We start from the raw sequence: 12,828 nt of genomic DNA on the forward strand, positions 1-12,828 counted from the left end.
AGGTCGTTAGACGTCGTGGGCTAAAGTTCCTGCAATGTGCTGTAATGTTCTCTGTCCTATAGAAGGAATATGGGATAATACACATGTATGGGATGCTCTTCAAACTGAGCGCAATGAATCCCAGGAAGAATCGGAGGATAGACCTATCTGCGTGAGAACAGTGGGGGGAATTGAATGACTATCTATTAGGAGATTCAGATGTTTATGCCGGACAAAGCAAAGGTAGTCAGCCAAGTGGGCGTGCAGTTTGCATCCGGCCAAACACGCAGCACCGGATGCAATTTTAAAACGCACATTTATCGTGTAAGACTGCTTGATCTGGAAGGACTGTTAGGTCTTAGATGGCGGTGAAGGAAGAGTTTAAGGCAGGTGTTACACGTCTGGTAGCTACATAGCAAAGGTGGGCGTGTGGGGGGGGGGGGGGTGGTGGAGTGCTCGGGGATTCGGCGGAAAGCGAAGAAAGGAAGGTTGTGTTTGTTGGCGAGATACCAATGTGATGTCGGAAGTCGTAACTGATGATATTTTGAGTCCGTAAGCTGTTGAGATGTTATCTGAGGACGATGGAAACTGTCCCCGATCTGTGTGGAGCTGAAAGCAGGTGTAGGAAATAGAGTACATGCTGGTTAGGAGCGAAACACATTTTTTCTGACACAGGAGGATATCTCGGATGCCTTCTGGAGTAGAAGTAATCATCTCGACAACAGAATATCTGGTACAACTGAGATAAAAGACTGATGTCCTGTGAGGGATATGGTGGAAGATGTAGTCAACGTAGTTGTGGGAATCAGTGGATTCGTCGTCGATGTCGCTGGATAGTATGCCTCCGGAGGTGGAAGCATATGTCTATTGAGATCCAGGAAGGTGACAGAGGTGTTGAAAACGGCTTAAGTAAATTTGAGGGCGGGGAGATTGGGAAGCAAAATTGATAAACTTCAGCAGCTCATCTCGGGTACAAAAAGAGGCATCAACTCAACCATCAATCCAGTGGAAGAGTAGTTGGAGTGAGGTGTCAGTGTAGTTTGGAATCAGGACTGCTTCATGTCGCCAAAAAAGATGCACCCATAAATCTTTTGCGTCTGTAGCTGCAAGTTTCAGTTCTAAAAATACTGGGAGCTGATGGAAAGATTGTTCAGAGTAAGCACAATCTCTGCCAGATGCAGCAACGTTTTGTTAAGGGGAAATCTTTGGTTCAGCGTTCCAGAAAGAAACAGCGAGCTCCGCGTCCTTCCCAATGAGAGATAGAAGGATGCAGGGACTAAACGTCCATAGTGAAAAAAACGTGTTGGGGAAGGGAATTAGAACATATCGAGGCAAGTTGACATGAGCTCTAGTTTGCTGACAATGCCACATATGCCATTTGTGAGTGCTGATGATGATACTATGGGAGGTTTGTGGGGATTTGGACTATCTAAGTGAGCGTACGAGTAAATAGCAGAGAAATGCAGTGTGAGCAAGTATAAATTCGTTCACTTCGTTACACCAAGCAGAAAAGAATTAAATACGATTAAACACCGACAAATTGGGTATTGCTAAGACTAAATACGGCCTGCACAGGACAAGGAAATTTACCAACAAGCAGAAGAAGAAGGGAAAACAGTATTGTCGCCTTCATAGCAAGAGTACGACGATGTAGACGGAATTATGTGAGGCCCGGTTAGAAACTGCAATAGAAATTTGTTTACTGTTGTTGCTTCCTCACCAATGGAAGGACGCACTTACCAAAGAACAGGCAAATAAAGAAGTAAGAAAACATATACAAACATATAAGGAGGTAGTTCCGGTCACATGGGAAAATATTGATCCCAGAAAAGAGGAGAGTTAGCGACGACAGTCAAAGCTATCCAAGGAAGTTAAGGAAGATGCATCTGAGCGCAGTCTATCTCACCTGGGCTATGCCTGCAATGGCCATCTTGAGCTCACGGTTGGTCATCATTTCCATAGAGACGTGACTGTCGTCTGTGCCCTCCGCTGCAGGGAGAGTCCAAACACAAATCAGACAAAACCACCTCATATAGTCTCTGTTCCATCAGTTAACAACATTCAAGATTCAAAAAAAAATAATTCAAAAACTTTATTGTCATTCTAACCGTACATCAGCTCTGCAGGGCAGAATGAGACAGCGTTTCCCAGAAGCAGTGCAATCATAACATAACAAACGCAACACTAAATAATAAACATAACAATAAATAGTAAAACACAACAACCACATGTCAGTTAAAATCAAGTTGTAAGTGTCCAGTGCAAGTTAAAAGTGTCCAAAGCAGAGTCAGGTAGAGCAGCTACTTAGCAGTCTGACTGCCTGTGGGAGGAAGCTGTTTAGTAGCCTTGCGGTTTTAGTTTTGATGCTCCTGTAACACTTACCTGATGGCAGAAGAACAAACAGTTCATGGAGAGGGTGTGCGGGTTCTTTAACGATGTACCGTGTCTTCTGGAGGCATCGACTCTTAAAGAGGTCTTGGACAGAAGGTAGGGAGACACCAATAACCTTCTTTGCTCCCCTAACCACCCTCTGCAAGGCTTTTTCATCGGCAGCACTGCAGCTGGAGTACCAGGTTGTGATGCAAAAGGTCAGCACACTCTCAACCACTCCTCTGTAGAATGTAGTTAAGATGTTAGTGGGGAGTGATGCTTGTTTAAGCTTCCTCAAAAAGTGAAACCTCTGCTGGGCTCGTTTCACAATCCCAGTGGTGTTCCTGGACCAGGTGAGATTGTCCGAGATCTGCACCACAAGGAACTTGATGTCTTCCACTCTCTCCATTGTGGAGCCGCTGATGCTGAGCGGTGTGTGCTCAGGCTGAGACCGTCTGAAATCGACGATCATCTCCTCGGTTTTGGTGACATTAAGCATCAAGTTGTTGTCACTGCACCAGCTCTCTAGGTGTTTAACCTCCTCCCTGTACATTGTTTCATCATTTTTGCTGATGAGCCCCACCACTGTGGTATCACCAGCAAATTTAATGATCAGGTTCTCCTTGAAACTGGCTGCACAGTAATGTGTTAGCAGTGTAAACAGCAATGGGCTAAGCACACAGCCTTGTGGGGATCCAGTGCTCAGTGTGATGGAGTCACAGATGTTCCTGTCAACACGGACTGACTATGGTATCTCTGTCAAGAAATCCAGAATCCAGCGACACATGACAGTGTTAAGGCCAAGCAGCGACAGTTTCTCCACTAGTCTCTGCGGGATGATGGTATTGAACGCTGAACTGAAATCAGTGTACAGGATTTTGGCATAAGTGGCACCGATTTCAAATAACCCTTACGTATTTTGGACAGTGTATGTAACGACCAAAAGAAACATAGGCTATGTATCAGTTACAGACCGAAAGAAAAATAGCAGTTAGAATTTAATCCAGCCAATTGTAAATTGTAATACTTTGGGAGATTAGATGTAAAGGGTCTATAGACTTTAGTAGCAAGACCCTTAACAAAGTTGATGTGCAGCGTGATCTTGAGGCCTAAACGTATAGCCCCCTGGAAATGGTTGAACGCGTTGAGAAGATGGTAAATATGTCATCTAAATTACTTGCCCTTATTAATCAAGTCATCGAGTTCAAGAGTTGCAAAACTATGCTGTGCCTCCTAAAACGTTAGTTAGACTGCATCTGAAGTTCTCATCTCCATGATGAATGGGGGATGTGAAACATTTTGAGATGTTTGAAGAGGTTTACAAGGATGCAGACTGGGATAGAAGCCATATGCTTTAAGGAAAGGTTGACCATATGGGTTGTTTGCTCTGGAGCGGCAATGGCTGAGGAGAAACCTGAAGGGTTTACAAAATTATAGGAGGCATGGATAGTGTAGATGTACATTTTTCCATCGTCAGTGTGTAATACTACAGAACATGCACTTAAGGTGAGGAGGGGCTAGTGGAAGGAAGACGTGAGCAGCACGTTTATTTTTACACACCGAAAACAATTGATGCCTGGTATGGACAGCGCTGAGTTAATGTTTTCGGCACATATAAATATATATACTGCATATAGCTAGAGTGCCTAACACTTTTGCACAGTACTGTATTAATATTATGTATTGCACTATACTGTTGTCGCAAAAAAAAGCCAACTTTTTTTTTTGTTGTAAGGGATGATAAACCTGATGCTGCTATAGGTCTCTATTGTGGCAAAGGTCAGTGAGAGGCGAATCATAATTAAGAAAAAGGGAATAGAGAGGGGATGGAGTGGAAAGTACCTGAGAGACATTTTGTAATGACCAATAAATCAAATGTTCGTAATCAAATGACCTTGCTTGCTGTCTCAGGGCTGGGTGTGTTTGCTCCACACCACCCCCACCCCCTGTTCTCCTTCACTGTACCCGCCCCATACCACTCCCGTGGTGCTCCACCCTCGTTATTCCCAACATTCCTTGTCTCCCGCCTGGTTTATAAACTCGCTCACTGCTCCACGTTGACAAATACAGTACTATGGAAAAGACATAGATATGCTCGGAATACTGAGATTTGCACAACCCTGTGCTGCCAAGTTGGTGGTGGAGTCGATTAAGATACTGTTAGATAGGTGCACGGGTGTCCGAAAGTGGAGGGATATGGCCATTATATAGGCTGAAGGGATGGGTTCAGTTAGATTTTTTATTACTATGTTAATTAATTCAGTAGACCAAAGGGCCGGTTCATCTGCTGTATTTGGTTACGTTCTATGTTCTTTCGTGAAGGAAGTACAAGCACGTGAAATGACGACAGAAACAGCAGCGTTGTAAATATGATTGTTGATGATACATACAAGTTTGGTGATAAGATTTGTTTACACCCCTGCTTTGCCTCAATATGTGTTGCCTCGTACCTCAGAGATCTCAGACTCTGAACTCTTAAGATGAAAAAAAAAGCGTCCAGATTCATCGAAAGGAACGCGACACACAAAAGGCAGTTTTAGCCTCCATATGGTATATCGTGAAACATCATCCATCATACCATTAGTACATGATATCTGCATCCAGTAATAAAATTCACCCTCGTGCTTGTCGATTCATCACATTTTACTTCCCAGCAGATGCGAAGAGACATTCTGTGAATGAACATGAAGATGAAAATAGCATATGGCCAATTTATTACCTTTCTATTTCCTTTGACAAATCACCGAAAATATGACGAATTTGTTAAAGCCTAACTCACTTTACTTAAAACTAAAGCGGCAATTATTTTGCTGGGGGAGGTCAGCTGGTCAGCATCGTTTGTGATCGGAAACGAATGCTCCGAAAATGCACCACTATCAGGATCCACAAATCCAGATACCGAAACTCGACTCAAATATCGACGATCACTAACATTCCCCCAGATAATGCTGGATTCCCTGAGCCCATTCACTTACTCCAGATTTCAGCGCATGCAGTCTTTTCTGCCCTTATCTAAATTGAAATTTCCAATTCAAGCCTACCGAGCTCCCATCGTGGACAAACCATATCTAGAATAAAATGAGTATGCACATGATGAAACAGAGTTTTTTTTTCATATACAGTATATTAATAATACATGATTTGGTAAAAAAATATATTTTAATTACATCTTCGGCAAAGTTTTCCTTTTGTTCTGTCCACAAGGAATATTTGCCTCAGGTGAAATAGGTTCGAGATTGTAATCATTCTGACTGAACTGTTTCGAGACTAAATAAAATTGGGTACTCTTATCAATGCATTTGATTAAAAAAAAAAGACCAGCGCAAGGTCCACTAGACCCATCCTTACGATTTCATTTTTCTTTCTTAACATCAATCGAGACTTGTTTAAGGTATGAAAAATTAGTTTTGAAATTCAATGATTAGCAGAAGTATGAGTCTTCCTGCAAGTTGATCAGAATATTTGGACCAATTGATATTTTTTTCAATGATACCCCATCTGTTTCAACCATAGAATCAAGAAGTTCTGAAGCAACATAGTAAGTGCATGATTCGCCAGTTAACTTTGATATGCAATAGCGAAGGGAATGTGGAAACTCGTAAATTAACTTAATCGATACAAAACATTGAATTTCATGAAAGACACTCGTATTTCACCCAGAAAGTAATATATGCTTCCTTGGATCTAGACTGCACCAAAGAAGTTGAAAACCTAATGAGCATGCCGATGTGTACGATCTCCATAAGAAACCGTAAGACCATAAGAATTGTGAGCCGAATTAGACTATTCAGTCCATCAAGTCTGCTCCGCAATTCCATCAAGCCTGATCCCAGATCCTACTCAACTCCATACACATACCTTCTCGCCATATCCTTTGATGCCCTGGCATGTCAGGAAACTATCATTTTCTGCCTTAAATATACCCATGGACGTGGCCTTCACCGCAGTCTGTGGTAGAGCATTCCAGATTCACTACTGTCTGCCAAAAAAAACCGCCTTACCTCTGTCCTAAAAGGTTGCCCCTGAATTTTGAGACTATGCCCTCTGCTTCTGGATACCCCCATCATTAGAAACACCCTCGCCATATCCAAAGTATCCAGTCCTTTCAACATTCGGCAGGATGTAATGAGACCCCCCACCCCATTCTTCTAAATTCCAGTTGTCCCAGGCCTAAAGCTGCCAAGCGTTCCTCATATGTTAACTCCTTCATTCCTAGAATCATCCTTCTGGACCTCAAGAGCCAGGAGGTAGGAGCAGAATGCAGCCAATTCAACAGTACCGTATTATGGGTTGCCAGATACTAAGATGGTGGGACCAGATGTATGAGGAGAGGAGAGAGCTGGTTCTGGCATAATAAACGTTGCTACTGGACGATAATTTGACACCTGATTACCTAAGCTATTGCAGCCGTATTCAAGGATGACGCATGAAGTACATCACCAAACAAGGCTTCACTGTTTTCATTTTGAAGGAAAATGGCCTATCGATGGCGAGAATGCGATGGAGATCTTCAAGTAGGCGACGGTAGAAATTAAAAGATAATTGTTGAGGGAAAGTGTCGGCAAGTATACGAGTACAAGTGATAGAGGAGTATTTTAGTTATATGAACATTCACTAATAGCCAAGCAATTCAGACGGTACAGAGAGCAGAGTAAAAACTGAAATGCTTTCGGCCAATATGTTGAGTGTGGGGGAGGGGTTGCTAGTCATGAACTCAGTATAATGGATTTACAGTGGTGCTAGAAAATTTGTGAAGCCTGTAGAATTATCTCTATCTCTGCATAAATATGAAATATAATCGAAAATGTGATAAGATCTTCCTAAAATTAGTTAAAGAGAACAGAATTGCACAAAACATTATACTTGCTCATTTATATATTGAGAAAAACATCATTACTTTATGCATTTTTGGTAAAAGTATGTGAATGTTTGCTTTCAGTAACTGGAGTGACCTCCTTCTACAGTAACAACTTCAACCAAACATTTACAGTAACTGTTGATCAGTCCTCCACATTGGCTTGGAGGAATTTTAGGCTATTCCTGCTTACAGAACTACTTCAAATCTGGGATGTTGGTGGCCTGTCCTTGCATGAACTGATTACTTCAAGTCCTTCCACAACAATTCTATAGGATTAAGACTCGGCCATTCCAAAACATGATTTTTTTCTACTTTTTAAACTACTCTGTTGTTCATTTACTCTTGTCTTTCGGATCAATGTCTTGTTGCAATATCCAACTTCTATTAGGCTTCCAGTAATGGACTGCACCCTGACATTCTTCTGTAAAATGCCTTAATACAATTTTGAATTCACTATTCCCTCAACGATTGCAAGCCGTCCAAGCCCTGAGGAGGCAACGGAACCCAAAATCACGATGCTCCTTCCACCATGTTTCACATTTGGGATGAGGTCTTGGCATTAGTATGCCGTGCCCCTTTTCCTCCAAACATAGCAATGTGCATATCTGTAATAAAGTTCAACTTTTGTCTCATCTTTCCACAGAAGGTTATCCCAGAAGCGTTATAGAACATCCAGTTCGTCTTTTGCAGATTTGACACGTGCAACAATGTTTTTGGGAGGGGGTGGGGAAGTGATTTCCTCCATGGTATTCTTCCATCTTTCAATGAGCACCAGTAGGGTTCAGTGTTTTTCTTATAGTGGGCACCTGAACTGAGACCTTAGCACGTACTAGAGATTTTTGCAGGTCTTTTTGCTGTTATCCTTGGTTTCCTTTTCAAGTCCTTTAGAATTGCATGTTTTTTCTCTTTCTGTGAACTTTCGAGGATGTCCACTCTTAGGGAGATTAGTAACAGTTATGAGTTTCCTCCATTTGTAGATGGTTTTCTTATGTGAGCTGGTGAATACTCGTGTATTTCAAAATGTTTTTGTAGTGTTTTCTAGCTTCACATTTCTCGACAGTTCTCTCTAAGGTCCTCTGAAAGTTGTTTCAATCGAGGCATGGTGAACATAAACAGATCTTTCTTGAGAAGTGCAGGCTCTGTTAGCAACCAGACGTTGTGTCCTCTTTTTCGCAGGACAGGGCACCTCTACAACCCACACCTCCAATCGCATCTCATTGATTGGACCACCTCAATCCAAATAGCTTTTGCAGAAGGCATTACCCGAAAGGTACACATACTTTTCGAACAAATACTTGCAATAGTAAAGTTGATATAACCAAAAGAAACTGCCTCCGAATAGAGGAGCGTCCTTTATTTCGCCAGGAAGTGTTAAATCTATGGAATTATTTGCCACGGACAGTTGTGGAGGCTAAGTCTTTCTGTATAAGTAAGGCTGAGGTTAATAGGTTTTTGATTGGTCAGGAAATGAAGGGATACGGGTAGAGCCAGGAGACTGGGGCTAAGAGGAAAATTGGATCGGGCATATGAAATGGTGGAGCAGACTCGATGGTCAAATGACTCAATTCTGCTCCTATTTCATATGATTTTATGACTTTATTGTCATGGAAAATAAAGTGATTTTCTATCGCCTGTAGCCTTGTCTTGACACAAGAGTAGGTTGTGGATCCAAACATCAAATCTGGAATGGGAAGTGTAATTAAAATGTTTGCCCAGCGGCAAGTCCCGCTTGTGGAGGATGGATCGACGAAGCGGTCCCTCAGTTTACGACGAGTCTCATCAATAAAGAGGAAGCCGCATCGAGCCCAGCCGACACAGTAGACGACCCCAGTAAATTGCCATAATGGGATGCTGCCACTGACCAAATGGATGCCTGTGGAAAACCGTGGATTAAGACTATAAAACTAACCAAGCGATTCTCTAATTTGTTCAGGGGCTGGTGAATGCAATGCCGCTATTAACTATGTCGTCTGTCGTCTGAAGCTTAGATGGCGGCAGATTAAAGCCAATATGTATGACAAAAAGAAAACCCTGATCTGCAAAAAAATCTATCAACCCTTGAATAATAGTATTAAAGTGGTGGCAGAAAGTATGTGTAGAGCGGGTAAGCAAAATATAGGTGTCCAATAGTGAAATGGTAGAAAGGAATTGTAATATCAAAGCTTCGTCATTAATCCATGAATTGCCGAACGAGCTCATTTCCTCAATTCCAAAATCTTTCAATTATCAGTGGAAAAAGAAAGTCTATGCCTTTCCCGTTAACTATCTCTTAATAATTATGCCTCCATATTAGACCAAAAGACCACAATACATAGGAGAAGCATTAAGCAATACAAAAATAGAAACAGAAAACCTGCAGCCCAAAACAGACCTTTTGCCCACAAAATGTGCCGAAAATATCCCTACCTTAGTAATTACTAGGCTTACTTATAGCCCTCTATTTTACTAAGCTCCATGTACCTATCTAAAAGTCTCTTAAAAGACCCTATTGTATCCGGTTCCGCAACCGTTGCTGGCAGCCTACTCCACGGACTCACCACTCTCCGAGTAAAATACTTATCCCTGACATCTCCTCTGTACCTACTCCACAGCACCTTAAACCTGTGTCCTCTTGTGGCAACCATTTCAGCCCTGGGAAAAGGCCTCTGACTATCCACACGATCAATGCCTGTCATCATCTTATACACCTCTATCAGGTCATCTCTCATCCTCTGTCGCCCCGGAGCGAAAAGGCCGAGTTCACTCAACCTGTTTTCATAAGGCATGCTCCCCAATCCAGACAACATCCTTGTAAATCTTCTCTGCACCATTTCTATGGCTTCGACGTCCTTCCTGTAGTGAGGAGACCAGAACTGAGCGCAGTACTCCAATTGGGGACTGACCAGGATCCTATATAGCTGCAACTTTACTTCTCGGTGTCATACGAGGGGGCGTTGGAAACGGACTCAAATGCAAGACACAGACACTGAAGTACTGTAAACTGGACTGGACTAGAGTTAGGGACGGGACTGGACACAGACTAGGAGCTGGGACGGGACCACAAACATGGGCTAGGACTTTGGCTCGGAAAGCGGGACCAGGACAAGGAATTGGGAACTAGGAGCCTGAGCTTGGACACCGAGTCAGAGACTGGACAAGGACACAGAACCTGGTTCTTGGCTCAGGCTCAGATCCCGGGACTAGGCGAGGACATGACGTGTTAACAGGACTGGACGAGGCTTGGGTTCGTCGAGGTTCGGGTTCGTCGTAGCTCGGGTTTATCGAGGCTCGCATTCCTCGAGGCTAGGATTCTTCGAGGCTTGCCTGGGGAGGATGAGGTACTCCTTCCTAGAGCACAAGGCCGGGACCCTTCCTCGGACGCAGGGTCGGGATGACTGCCGAGGTAAACCACAGAGGAAACTGTCAGAGATTCAGATGGGGAGGTAAAAAGAACAGTCCTGCCTAACGGTAACGCAAAGACGGCTTGACTTACCCCACGGAGGCAAGGACAGGAAGGAAGCTCAGTCCGGGGTGGCTCCGAGTCTCGGGGCAGCCAGCAAGCTTGGCTGGCCCCAGAAACGGCCGAATCCATACCCTGCTGATGACTCTTACTAGAAACAACAAGATTCCATGAAGTGTTGGTCCTACAAGCAGGCCTAACCATATAACAATCACAGCACGGAAACAGGCCATTCCGGCCCTCCTAGTCCGTGCCGAACTCTTAATCTCACCTACCCCACCTACCCGCACTCAGCCCATAACCCTCCACTACTTTCCTGTCCATATACCTATCCAATTTTACCTTAAATGACACAACTGAACTGGCCTCTACTACTTCTACAGGAAGCTCATTCCACACAGCTGTCACTCTCTGAGTAAAGAAAAACCCCCTCGTGTTTCCCTTAAACTTTTGCCCCCTAACTCTCAAATCATGTCCTCTCGTTTGAATCTCCCCTACTCTCAATGGAAACAGCCTATTCACGTCAACTCTATCTATCCCTCTCAACATTTTAAATATGTCGATCAAATCCCCCCCTCAACCTTCTATGCTCCAATGAATAGAGACCTAACTTGTTCAACCTTTCTCTGTAACTTAAGTGCTGAAACCCAGGTAACATCCTAGTAAATCGTCTCTGCACTCTCTCTAATTTATTGATACCTTTCCTATAATTCGGTGACCAGAACTGTACACAATATTCCAAATTTGGCCTTACCAATGCCTTGTACAATTTTAATATAACATCCCAACTTCTGTACTCAAATGCTCTGATTTATAAAGGCCAGCGTTCCAAAAGCCTTCTTCACTACCCTATCTACATGAGACTCCACCTTCAGGGAACTATGCACTGTTATTCCTAGATCTCTCTGTTCCACTGCATTCCTCAATGCCCTACCATTTACCCTGTATGCTCTATTTGGATTATTCCTGCCAAAATGTAGAACCTCACCCTTCTCAGCATTAAACTCCATCTGCCAACGTTCAGCCCATTCTTCTAACTGGCATAAATCTCCCTGTAAGCTTTGAAAACCCACCTCATTATCCACAACACCTCCTACCTTAGTATCATCGGCATACTTACTAATCCAATTTACCACCCCATCATCCAGATCATTTATGTATATTACAGACAACATTGGGCCCAAAACAGATCCCTGAGGCACCCCGCTAGTCACCGGCCTCCATCCCGATAAACAATTATCCACCACTACTCTCTGGCATCTCCCATCTAGCCACTGTTGAATCCATTTTATTACTCCAGCATTAATACCCAACGACTGAACCTTCTTAACTAACCTTCCATGTGGAACTTTGTCAAAGGCCTTGCTGAAGTCCATATAGACTACATCCACTGCCTTACCCTTGTCAACACTCCTCGTAACTTCTTCAAAAAATTCAATAAGTTTTGTCAAACATGACCTTCCACGCACAAATCCATGCTGGCTAATCCTAATCAGATCCTGTCTATCCAGATAATTATAAATACTTCCTCTAAGAATACTTTCCATTAATTTACCCACCACTGATGTCAAACTGACAGTTCTATAATTGCCAGGCTTACTTCTAGAACCCTTTTTAAACAATGGAACCACATGAGCAATACGCCAATCCTCCGGCACAATCCCCGTTTCTAATGACATCTGAAAGATCTCCGTCAGAGCTCCTGCTGTCTCTACACAAACTTCCCTCAAGGTCCTGGGGAATATCCTGTCAGGACCCGGAGATTTATCTACTTTTAAATTTCTTAAAAGCGCCAGTACTTCCACCTCTTTAATTGCCATAGGTTCCATAACTTCCTTACTTGTTTCCCACACCTTACACCATTCAATATCCTTCTCCTTAGTGAATACCGAAGAGAAGACATCGTTCAAAATCTCTCCCATCTCCCTCGGCTCCACACATAGCTGACCACCCTGATTCTCTAAGGGACCAATTTTATCCCTCACTATCCTTTTGCTTTTAATATAACTGTAGAAACCTTTCGGATTTACTTCCACCTTATTTGCCAAACCAAACTCGTAACTTCTTTTAGCTTTTCTAATCTCTTTCTTAAGATTGCTTTTACATTCTTTATATTCCTCGAGCAATTCCTTTACTCCATGCTGTCTATATCTATTGTAAACATCCCTCTTTTTCCGAACAA

Source organism: Hemitrygon akajei, chromosome 17 (assembly GCF_048418815.1).
Source record: "Hemitrygon akajei chromosome 17, sHemAka1.3, whole genome shotgun sequence".
In the NCBI taxonomy this organism is placed as follows: domain Eukaryota; kingdom Metazoa; phylum Chordata; class Chondrichthyes; order Myliobatiformes; family Dasyatidae; genus Hemitrygon; species Hemitrygon akajei.